The 12,390-nt window shown below is 40.7% G+C and overlaps 1 long non-coding RNA gene across 1 annotated transcript; it reads right to left on the bottom strand.

Moving 5' to 3' along the window:
* Positions 1-2,090: 2,090 nt before the first annotated feature.
* Positions 2,091-3,137, bottom strand: LOC115797572 (uncharacterized). Its single transcript, XR_004021433.1, has 2 exons — positions 3,008-3,137; positions 2,091-2,914 (listed from the first exon to the last, which is right to left on the bottom strand). It is a non-coding gene; the product is annotated as an uncharacterized LOC115797572 (long non-coding RNA).
* Positions 3,138-12,390: the final 9,253 nt, after the last annotated feature.

The raw sequence follows: 12,390 nt of genomic DNA, 5'->3' as shown, positions 1-12,390 counted from the left end.
TCATTGCCTTCAATATATTCTCCCTGGTGTAGGGCTGTCGGTTGAACACCTTGCACCTCCATGCAGAGAAAACCCCTCTATAGGATTGAGGAAGGGGCTGTAAGGTGGATGGACCATGTTCATGTAGTGCTGGTTGTCTGGGAACCACTCACATATCTGGACAGCGGTGAAAGTTCACAGTGTCCCAAACTATGACATACACAGGGGGCACTGCTTGCTGATCCAGCTGTTCGTGCGCAGCCATGCGATGCTGTAGACCACCCAGGAATGCGAGGTGGTGTCCGGTGTTGTATGGCCACAGGTTAGCATTGACGGTGGAGGGCCCCCCCAGTTACAGTATTTCACAATTGCTAAAACACTGAACCCCATTCCCTAAATCAAATCCACAGTAGCCTAAATGAACTTCTTGAATCACGCACTCTTCTGGCCAAAACGTGGACACAGTTCTGGCACTACAGCCGCTGCAACTCAATCCCTCTTTTTTCCCTAACAGCAAACACATCCTCAGTCACTAAACACACTTCACACATATGTTGCCTAACCTTAAACACATTCTCAGTCATTGAACACTTTGTTGCAAAACTGTAAACAGTGGCAGCAGAACGCCAACACAACTCCAACATCGCTGTCAGATGTTGCACACAGCAACTCACAATTGAACACACATTTGTCAAATGTCATCTGCCCTTTGTCATGCTTCCCTCATGGTTGTCCCGTGGTCCTCATCCTCTTCCTCTCACACGCGCTCTTCCTCCTCTGCCTCTCTGTGTGTGTCTGTCCATTATAGATGCACATCTGCCACCTGCACACTAAACTGACTTTTATCCTGTCCACTTGGTCTGCTCACATCATTGGACAAATTTATGGGGTTCCATTTGTGTCAAAAATAAGTAGAAGTAATATGTGCAGATGTTGTTGCTCTACGTTGTTGCTATGTGTCTTTGGTTGATGTCTATGTGTATGTTGCATATGTGTATGCTGCATATGTGTATGTTGCATAAGTGTTTGCTGCATATGTGTATGCTGCATAAGTGTTTGCTCAATATATATATGTTGCATATGTGTTTGCTGCATATGTGTATGTCTCTAGCTGCTGTTGTGGTTATTACTCACTGCGATCGTGCCAATTCATCTGCAGTAAAGTAGTGTACACCTCGCAGTTGTTTTTGTTGCCCCCTGTTTTTGGTTCATGTAGTTGTCTGCACGTCCTTAACGTCTGTGATTGGTCAATGTCGTTGGTCCTTGTCGTTGGTCAGTGTTGTTGTTGCCTGTTCTCTTCGTCATTAATAACTTTTGAAGTAGGTCTTGTCTGATCAAAGTGTTTATTAGATATTACAAAAATGTTGGTCTTTCAATATCGGCGGTTTCGAAATGGTTAGATTTCGACGTCGTATTTTCTTTAGGCATTAATTAGGGCAGCAAAGCAAGAGAAAGGGACCTGGCGCAAATGGCCTCGGCACAGTCGGAGGGGTCGGGGCAGGGCGCCGGGTAATTTTATAAGCCTAAAATTTTAAAAGCCTAACACCACGGAGTTCAGGCTATTGAAGAAATTAAATATATATATATGAGCTGCTGTTGCTTATGTACTTGTGTATTTTAATCAATTATTTTCCAGTTTAAGACAAAGTTTCTCAGGGAAATAAATGTACATATGGTAAGCATAAACATATACCATGAGTGTATTTGAAACTTCATAAAAACTCATTTCCTTCACTATTTACTATGTATAAACGCATGCTCGCAGTGGCAGGACCCATATCGCTTTACATGATATCTAGTGTCTGGGCCACCAGATTGTTAAATAACTGAAAATTTACTCTGAGAGTAGGGGGCACAATGGGCCAATAGACGCTAACCATTTTTTTTTCCTTTTTAGGAAAGTCATTTATACAAATATCAACTGAGAATACATAGTTAGCCATGCAGGACTCGCTAATATTAAAATTGATCAAAATGCCACCCGTGTCTTTGATCAGGGGCTCTGGGCACCCACTACAAAGTTTTGTGGTAAATGTTGTCTCATTTTATACAAAGCATTCCAGTTTTTTCAGCAGCACGAGGGCCAGAGGCCATGATAGGCACAAAATTAATTTCCAATTCACTTTGTTTAATGCAGTCAATGCGACATCTTGATAAATATGACAGAACATCCAGTAAATCCAAATTGTTCAGGCAACATGTTAACAGGCAAAATTTAACATTGGTATTTGCAATGAACACAAGGTACAAAAAGATTCAATAACGCTCCAGCTACAGCACAGAAAAGGCAAACATTTGAGACACATCAGAACAAACCTTCAGGAACATCTAGTTTTATCCACAGTGAGAACTTACACACAACAGTTGATACTTCAAACCAGAAAAATCACAAAATACTATTAACATGTAAAAAAAGTAGTTATATTTTGAACAAGACCTTTAGAGCAGCCGCAGCAAAGACATGCTGCATTCAAACAAGCAAATTACTGTATCTTATTTAATTGAAATAAACAGAGTGCATCTATGATGCTTATCAGACAATTGCATCATCCCATTGACACTGATTAAGAACAAAGGACATTACAGCTCAGAGGTGATGCGTTTGATGGCATGCCCTTGTTTATCCAGGCGAACTGTGTACCACAAGCAAGTCAACATGAAAAGGAAAAAAAAAAAAGTTAAACAAAACCAAATGTTGGTGACTGCAGTATTCCAGACTCCATATATTCAGTAAAGTCTTCAAATGTGGCATGAATAGGAAGCCTCAAAACAACGCTGCACGTGTTGGCTTCAGGATAGCGCCGTCGGGCGCCATTTTCATGCGGGGCATGAAGGAATTCAATTTGAGGCCTCTGGGGGAAGCCCAAAGGAGGAATCTGGTCCACTCCAGAGACAAATATCAAAAGTTTTTCAAGGCTGACTGCTCGTGAACCATCTAAAGGAAAAACAGCAATATAATATTGATTACTTTTGTCAAGTTTGTATATTACCTAGTAATTTTGTGCATAACAAACATACATACGCCTACTTCAATTAGCCAGTCCCTCCAAAACATTAGGGTCAAATTTTCATTCCTTCGGGCATTGCTGCCAGCTGGGGAGAGGACGGTCTCAAAAAGAGTCATCATGCTCTGAACAGTAAGTTGGCTGTGTCCAGACCAGGGTTATAATAGTTTTGGATTTTACATTATAGTTTAGTTTTAGTTAGTTTTTACTTTTTTTCTTTAATTCAGTTAGTTTTAATTAGTTTTCAGAGTGGATTTTCTCGTTTTTATTAGTTTTTATTTTTGGTTTCATGCTTAGTTTTAGTTAGTTTCAGTTAGTTTCAGTATTAGTTTTAGTATTTTCATACCTAATCAGGTGCAAGATTCAAGGCGCAAAAGTGACTATTGTGTAATGAAAACTTGACAAAAGATACAGTTTAAAGAAATATAGTCAACAACCAACTGTTCACAAGACATGCTAAATGTGTGTAATATTAAGGACACACATGAACATCAACAGGGAGAAACAAAGAAAAACATGAACTCCCAAACTCAATAAATTCTACAATAAACTCCACAATAAAGTTCAGCATCAGTGCAGTAGATTAACAACAGCTACATGTGGTGTTTGACAAAAACAAACTCTTTGAAGGAGTCAAAGCTCAAATCCAGCTGCATCCTGATGTTCTCACCACCTGAAGCTGCTTCTGTTTTGGAGCTAGCTTGGTTAGATGCTCGCTAATTAAACCTGCAGGGTCTTTGCGGCCTCTGTACACAACCTACGGAACTTGCCGACCTCATGTCCACATTTATGCTTGTGTAGCTGGATTGTGTGTGTTAATTACCTTGTGGTCGTGTGCAGGTGTTTGTACTCAAAGAACCTCCATACGGGACTCTGCCTCTTTCTCGGCAGACCGCAGCCATTACTTTGCAGACCAGCGCGGTGAGCGCACGCACATGCGCACTCACACACACAGTTGTCCTATGGCGCTCCCAGCTTAAACTCGGAGAGCGGAAAAAATGATTTCATATCAATCCACAAGGCTTAAAAAAAAAAAAAAACAAGTAAATGAAAGTCAGCTTATCGATAATTTCAGTTAGTTTTAGTTAGTTTTGTAAACTCACAATTCAGTTTTAATTAGTTATCGTTTTTTTCCTTTTAATTATAGTTTTTATTTATTTCAGTTAACGACAATGTTTTTTCAATTTCAGTTTTCGTTATTTCGTTCGTTTTCGTTAACTATAATAACCCTGGTCCAGACACAAAGACGGGGCGAAGGACGTCAGGATGGGCCCTCATCGCCTCTGCCACCTTCAGGCACTCCAATCCCTCTATGAGCCTGTAAGAAAAGAGTACAGCGAAATTAGTAATTTTGCAATTCAATTTTAAAAATATAAGAACTGTGGTGTTGTGTCTGTATCTTTGCAACAGCGGAACTAATGACGTCACATGCATTGTCGGCAACAGCTGACAAAATAACACAGGTGAACTCTCTTGGTTAAAGTATATGGAAAACCATCAAATTAATTTGTAAAAGTGGACCAGCTATATTCTGTACATGGGATTTAACTTACTGGTCCAGTGCAGGTTTAATGCGGCCCTCAACATGGGCCCTTGCTGCCTGGTCTATGAGAGCCTGTCGGCTCTCCATGTCTGGGAGAGACCTTGCGCAACCCAGGGGACCCAGTACTGCCGATGCTTCCCAACAGCGCGCTGGGCTTCCTCCAAGTTTTCTGCAGCTTTGATCTGTGTCAATAAAAATAATAATGAATCTAATATATGTTTGACAAACTAAATGTCAAGATAAATTATTGTGCTACCCACTTTCTCCAGGTGTTGGCGCAGTTCCCAGTCACCAACCTCATCGAGTGATACTGGGCCTGTTTGTTGACAACACAACAGAGCATATAGCCTCACAGACAAAAAAAGAGGGTCGTACTCCTCCTTGGAGAAGGGCCAAGGACAGCATTTGCCCAATGATTTTATAGTCCCCAAACTGCAGACCTGCAAGATAAAGAAAGTAATAACAAGAACCTCTAACTAGAGGAGTAATGCTCCCTGAAGAAAGGAAACACTTAAGGTTTCATGTAATGACTTCATGTTTAAACAGTTTTTCTTTGCATTACATTGCTACATACCCCGTGGTACCAGGGAAAGATTTTTGCTGCCCTCTGGTCCCTCAAAGTAGTGACTATCTCTCAGCGCTGCTGCTAGGAGTCGCAGGAATTCACGGCTGGGACCACCATCATCCACGGCCCCCTCACTTTGTCCCTCGCCGTCGACAAAAGTAACCATCAACCGATGAAGGGGGTTGAAGTGTGTTCGTCTAAAAGCTCTAAAAGAACCTTCCAGCAGGAACTCTCGGCACACATTCAGACAATTGTGGATGAGGGCTGAACTGCTCTGAACACCTCGTTGTAGATCTTCAAGGACAGTCTTTAAATCTGGAGACCTGTAAAAAAAAAATTTTTTTTTTTTAGAGGCGTGGCAAATATAAAAATTACATGGCTCCTCTTGGTAGAGGCAACTGATCAAAAATGATGAGATGGGTAAGAAGAAATTAAACAATGCAACATATAATCAACATTTGAAATAAATACAATTGTGCATAAAACTCACTCGCTTGTCCCTTCTCTTTCGGTGCCAAGTTCAACCGCCTCCACCATATCCTGCTCCCGGACGTGCCCCTGAGCACTATGATACCAAAAAGTTACAATTATTTTGAAGTATGATATTAAAAATATTATATTCAGACAAATTATATTTAATACATTAAATAACATACTTTAGAACACTCTCAGGGGCACCAACAGCTTCCACCTCAAGTGCAGGGTTCTGTTCTTGGACCTCACATTGAGTACTTGCAAACAACAAGGAATACAAAGATTATTAAAATCCTTAAAAAGAAGAATTAAGGCAAACAATGATTAAAGAAGTGATGGCTTTTCGGTTTGAACACCTTACTTCCTCACACCTGTTGTCACACCCAAAGCTGTTCTAACCTCCTCTATATCAATTATTGATTGCCTGCAAAAAGATGGATTTACATAACAAGTGTTTTTCCCTTGGGTTTGTCGTGATGTGTGGTACTGTTGGACCCGAATGCAGAGAGGCAGAGGCAGTGAGTAGTAGTAGTAGTAGACGCAGTGAGTAGTCTTTGAATTGAAACTTACGAAACTCAAGAGGATGCAGGAGGCCAGGGTAAAAAAAAAAAATAAAAACATAAATCCAATAGGCAAAAACAGGGGAACAACTGGGAGGACCTCAGACAAAGAACCAGGAAGCAAACAGTAATGGGAGGTCAACAGAAAAACCCAGCAAGGAGTAGCTGAAGGAGAGGAAGGTGAATGCTGGAACAAAGGCAGAAGTAGATTGACTAATTGATAACAGGTGTGGAGAAGAAGCTGGAGAGAGAGATTGGCATCAGGGGGCGAGAGAGAGCGCCAGGGGAACAAGGAAGAGAATCTAAATGTAACTGAGGATGACTAGACACAGGGAATAAACTACAGACTATACAGAAGGGGACCTGAAACAAGGCTGATCTAATAAGTATAAGAAACACAGGATAACAAGGGGAAAACCATACATAAGGAAAATAAATGGGATAACTAAGAAAAAGACTGAAATGATCAAACAAGAAATGAACATAATCTAAAGATAACTGAATACTCAACTAAGGCTAAGGTAAAAACAAGACTGATCTAAATCAAATCTCAGGAGAACAACATAAATCTAGGAATAACTGATATGCTCGCAACTAAGAACAGAACAAAACCAAAACAGAGCAGACCCTGACAGTATTGGTTACTAACGTGAACACAATAAATACTTACTGTTGCACAGGTGCCACGTCCTGCTGAAAAGATAGAAAGAAAAATCATTAAAGTATTCTAAATGTATTTTGATTACCACAACAGTACTGTCTTTCTATGTTTTTTGACAACCATTAGCTGACCTGTAAAGACTGCTGTGTGGCCATGGCTAGCTCCTCATCCATATCCTCTCTGAGAAAAAACAAACGTGGGTTATTTTGAAAAAATACAGTTTCACAGAAATTAGTTGTTTAATTTCTTCATATGGACATGGGGCATACTCATCATTACTTGGTTCTTCTTTTGTACTGTAGAAAGAAGAAAAACAAAGCAAAAAAAAAAAAAAGTCAATTAAATTTTGTTACTCTAATGAGCAATGTACCATTAACAAATATATGCTCTATATTTTTGAAAAAGTAATGGTCATTATTACCACTCCTTGATATTGTCAGCCAAGTAACAAAGTGGTATTAAGGACTCGCAGATGAGACACCTTTCCATCACTTTTGGGGTCTAAGCACATTTTACCGAAAAAAATAATAAGCTGAATGTCCATACAACATAAAGCCCACACACACACCTTTCTGAAAAGGTTAAAAGTTACCTCATCAGCTGGCGGAGCCCTCAAAGTAAGGCTTTGTTGGAGGGGGACAATGTACAAGGGAGCCCTTGATGAAGCTGCGCGTACATAGTTCAGGCTGTATCCCTCTGGTGGTATCGGCAGCTCTTCCAATACCTTTCCCCTGCTGCCACGGGCCAGGACAAACCCACCAGCATCCCTAAGAGGGGGGAAGGCAGAGAAGAGATGCTCGCTAAAGAATGAATGGTCTCCTTCATTGTGTGGGAACCACACAGTTTTTCGTCCCAATCCACAAGCTGAATAATAGCGAGCCTCCTCAATTGTGGGCATCAGATTAGATTGCATCTCAGGCAAACAAATGAAAATATGTGTCCAAGGGGTCTCCCGCTTCCTTTTTCTAACCCCACTGGGTGCTCCTCCTTGCTGAGGCCGAAACAGCCTTGACAAGTGGGCCTGAACATTGTCAGGCCGGGGCTGGTAAACTCTGTGGCGAGGTGGAACAGTTCGGAAGTGGCAAGTTGGAGCAGGTGGGATATGGGAAGGTGTAGCAGAAGCGGTGTGGCAAGATGGAGCAGGCGGGGTGTGGCTAAGTGGAGCAGGCTGCAGCTGGGACACAGGCAGCATTCGGGAGGCAACTGTTTGAAATGCCGTGGTAGAAGGCTGGACTACAGCCGGGAGAGGAGTGATGGCACTTCTTGTAGCTGCCAGGCTGGACTGTGGTGGAGCCGATTGAAATTGCCCCATTCTGTTCAGGAGAAGAGCCGTAGTGCGCTGCATTTGCTGGAGCAATTCTCGCATTTCTTCAGGCCTGTTAATAGGCAGATGTAGATTTAGTAAATGGCACAGTACATCTTAAAAGTCTGTCAACAATTTGCAAACAGTATATAGGTTACTCACACTTGTCTCTGACTTCCTTGATCCATTTTGGCGATCTGTCACAAACATTAAAATTACAGTTAGCAGCAAGTAATGTCTTTCCACAGGGAGAGATATGTAACAACATAGTGGAAAAAAATATCCATATGTCACTGTTTGTGCAAGCCAAGGTAATAAATGATTTGACATGGGGCCTATCTGTGTCTTTTTTCATTGTGCTATCAACCAGGTTTGATCAGCAGGGCCAGCAATAATCATCTTGGAATGTGCGTGTTTTTAGATCCAAACCAACATTTTTAATAATAAGAAGTAAGCATGTACGTTACAGAAATAGCATTCAAATATATGAAGGTCCATGAATACATTTATTCATGGTCCATTATACATTTATAGATCTAACTTATAAATGTTAAATAACTTATATAAATCTAACTTATATAAGTGTATAATTTCCAGACTTCCACCAGCCCACTATGTACTCTGAACGCAAAGTGCTTTTCATTCGGCACAACGTTGAAACTGAGGCAATCGTAGGAGTGGGCGCCTCTTTTGCAAAAGAGTAAACTACGGAAAGTACATTATATATAAATAAAATAAGGCTGAATATCCATTACATAAAACGCTTGGGTATTACTTAAATAGCCATTATTCCAAAACTTTAACTTCAACTCAAGAGTTGCCAAATGACTACCATCATGCCAATCTGAAATAAACATTTTCATATTTTCAACTTATGAAATGTTCACAAGTGCGCTCTTACCTTTCAACACACTGCCGCGCAAAAAATCATTTTTTGCGCGAAATTCTCCAGCTTCTACAGGGTTGATTTGGCGGACTCAGTGGTCCTTCAGCGATTGGTTGGATAAAGACCAACAGGGCAAGAACCAATCAGTGGAAATCATTGGGCTTCTGGGAAATTTCTTTCCTGCAGGTATCAGAACAACAGTGGAAATTCAGCGAACGCATCCTTCGAAGGAACCGTCCTACTCGGTCGACGTAGGCCGGGTCCTTGGTAGACCGTGAAGACCGAGAGCGAGCGGCTGTGAATTGGTAAGATCAAGCCTTCATATGTATTCCCGTCCTTGTCTCGGCGTATGTCATGTCGCGTAGCTACCGTGACGGTGCTAAACACAGGCTGGTAAAACTGGAGCTCGAAATCTTGCTGAGGCTGCAGAAGTTTAACCGTCATTTCAGGCTGAGAGATAATCATAATCAGGTGAAATATTTTTGTTTTTTCTATAAGTTTCCACTAAGTAAAAAAAAAAAAGAAAAAATTCAACTACTTTCATGGCTATTCCGGTCTTTAAGTCTGACGTCATTTCCGGGCCCATAACAATGGCTGTTGACTATTAAAGAACTGCAGCCATTTCCGCTTCTCTTTCTTATCAGTAAAATGACAGCTGAGTGTGTGTGTGTGTGTGTGTGTGTGTGTGTGTGTGTGTGTGTTTTTTTTTTTTTTTTCTCCTTTTTCGAGTCAGATCGGTTAAAACAACCAGGGACACAGCATTGCAGTTATGCTTAGATTTATGTTATTCTCTTGGGTTTTGATTTAGATCAGTCTGGTTTTGGTTTTTACTTTAGTTTAGCCTTTTCCTTACTCGAGTATCCAGTTACCTTTAGATTATTTGTGTTATTCCTTGTTATTTGATCATTTCAGTCCTTTCTTAGTTAGCCTAGTTAATTTCCCTGTGTGTAGTCATCCTCAGTTACATTTAGATTCTTTGTTTTACTGTTGCCTCTCTCTCGCTCTCTTTCTCTCCTCAGTCTTCCCTCCAGCTCTTTCCTTCCTTCCCTTCTGGCTGCAGGTAGACTCTTCTCCAATTGAGACACAACCAGTGGAACAGACGCAGCAGTGAAAATGGCGACGTGGTAATTATATTCACAGTGTATAGCTTTATCATCTCCTGGGATGGCACAGCTAAACTTAAATAATCCAGTAGTAGATATTTGAAGAAGCTAGGATACATTTCTTGAAAGGATCACAACATTATACTGTGATTGGGGTCCAGAGGATTGGTTTCATGTTGACTTGCTACACAGTTGCCTGGATCAACAAGGGCATGCCATCAGTCACATCACCTCTGAGCTGTAACGTCCTGTGTTCTTAGTCACCTGAAAGTTGATAATACTTTAGCATATAATTTGATTGGGCTTCACTGTGACAGATTTTATTTCTCAGTTCCTTACTCTAACAATAATAATAATAATTGCTGTATTTTTTGTTTTAGTTCTGAGGTTTACCAGCGCAGCCATCAACTGATGCAGTATCTCTACAATCAATGTCAACGATTATGTGAAAATTTTGAGGCTAATGCATCACAATTTGATTTGGATTTCCTTGAGCAATGCTATGAAAATATCTACAACATCTTATTACGAGCTCAACAGACTGGAGTGTTTAACAATATCGATGACATTTTGGACAGTGTACAGACAGTACTGCGCTTGGTAGGTGAAAAAAATAACCACACAGGTGGATTTAGGCCTCCATTGATCACATCTGGTGGAAGAGGACGACCATCTTGGGACATTTTGGAAGACCAACTAAAGTACCTTTTAGAGTACAATTTCACTGTTCGTGAAATTGGGGAAGTGTTAGGTGTGAGTTACAGCACTATACGAAGAAGGATGGCTGACAGCAATCTCTCTGTCAGAATGAACTACAGCAACATCTGTGACGAGGATCTCCAAAAATTGGTGTACGATTTTATCTTGGAGTGTCCTGATTCCGGCATAAAAACGGTTTCGCGGTATCTCAATAGTGTGGGACTAAGGTAAGTTTTGCACTGGATGTGTGAATGATTACATAGCCTTATTTTACAAGGAAGATGTATTAAATAAACATTTAAATATTGTCTTTTCCAGAGTACAGAGATCCAGAGTTATGGGAACAATGAGGGTGGTGGATCCTGTGGGCACCATCTGTCGTGGCATTGGCATTAATATAATACAAAGAAGAGTTTATTCTGTACCATCGCCACTTGCACTTTGGCACATTGACGGCAATCACAAATTGATACGGTACGGTCTTTATGGAAAATGTAACTATCGTTTTCACAACATATTAAAATTAAGTATTTGTCTTTCTATATGAAGGTGGAGAATTGTGATTCATGGTGGCATTGATGGATACAGTCGAAAGATAATGTTCCTCACTGCCAGCAATAACAACAAAGCAACCACTGTTCTTCAAGCCTTCTTGGGAGCTGTCCAGAAGTATGGCTTGCCAATCCGAGTGCGAAGCGACAAAGGAGCAGAAAACGTTGAAGTTGCTCGGTATATGCTGCAACATCCAGAACGAGCAGCAGGTATTTTCTTTAGCATCATGTCATAGTTTTATTCATGTAGATAACACTGTATCATATTTCTGAACATTAAACCTGATTATGCTTTGCTCTTTGTAGAAAGAAGTTTTATAACAGGACGCAGTGTCCATAACCAAAGAATTGAGAGGTTGTGGAGAGATGTTTGGTGTGTTGTCACCGTCAACTACCGTTATGCACTGCAGTATCTGGCTGACACTGGAGATTTTAATCCAGATAGTGAACTGGATTTGGCTTGTATTCACTTTGTAATGCTCCCCAGACTAAACCGGCATTTGGATCTGTTTGCTGTGGCTTGGGACAGGCATTCACTGTCCACAGAGCAAGGCAGATCACCTCAACAATTGTGGATTAGGGGTCAATTAATGGCAAACACTTCCATACCTGACCCTTCAAGCGAGCAGGTTTGGATTCTTAGTCATATCTTAAAAACTAAATATGTTATTTTTGTTTGTTTTTGTTTTGTTGTTATTTTCTTTTGCAGATTGGTGAAGATCTTTATGGGGTTGACTGGGCAGGACCAACCCCGCTGGACACAGAAGACACTGTAATAGTTCCAGACACACCAGAAGAAATCAGAAGACAGGTCTACGCGCTCCTTCAGGAAAGAATTGACCCTCTGAGGGACATTGATTGTTTTGGAATGGACATCTGTTTGGACGCTTTGCATTTGGCATGGCACACATTCCCAGGTTTCTCATAACTTTTTTTTTTTTTTCCCCTATTAGGGTCTTGTTCAAAATATAGTGTAGCTATTTTTTTTACATGTTACTAGTAGTATTTTGTGATATTCTTTTTTGAAGTATCAACTGTTATTTGTGTTAAAGTTACTTCTC

This window comes from Archocentrus centrarchus, chromosome 18 (genome assembly GCF_007364275.1).
Source record: "Archocentrus centrarchus isolate MPI-CPG fArcCen1 chromosome 18, fArcCen1, whole genome shotgun sequence".
Lineage (NCBI taxonomy): Eukaryota > Metazoa > Chordata > Actinopteri > Cichliformes > Cichlidae > Archocentrus > Archocentrus centrarchus.
The sequence above is the reverse complement of the archived record's forward strand: the minus strand, read 5'-3'. Positions and strand labels throughout refer to the sequence as shown.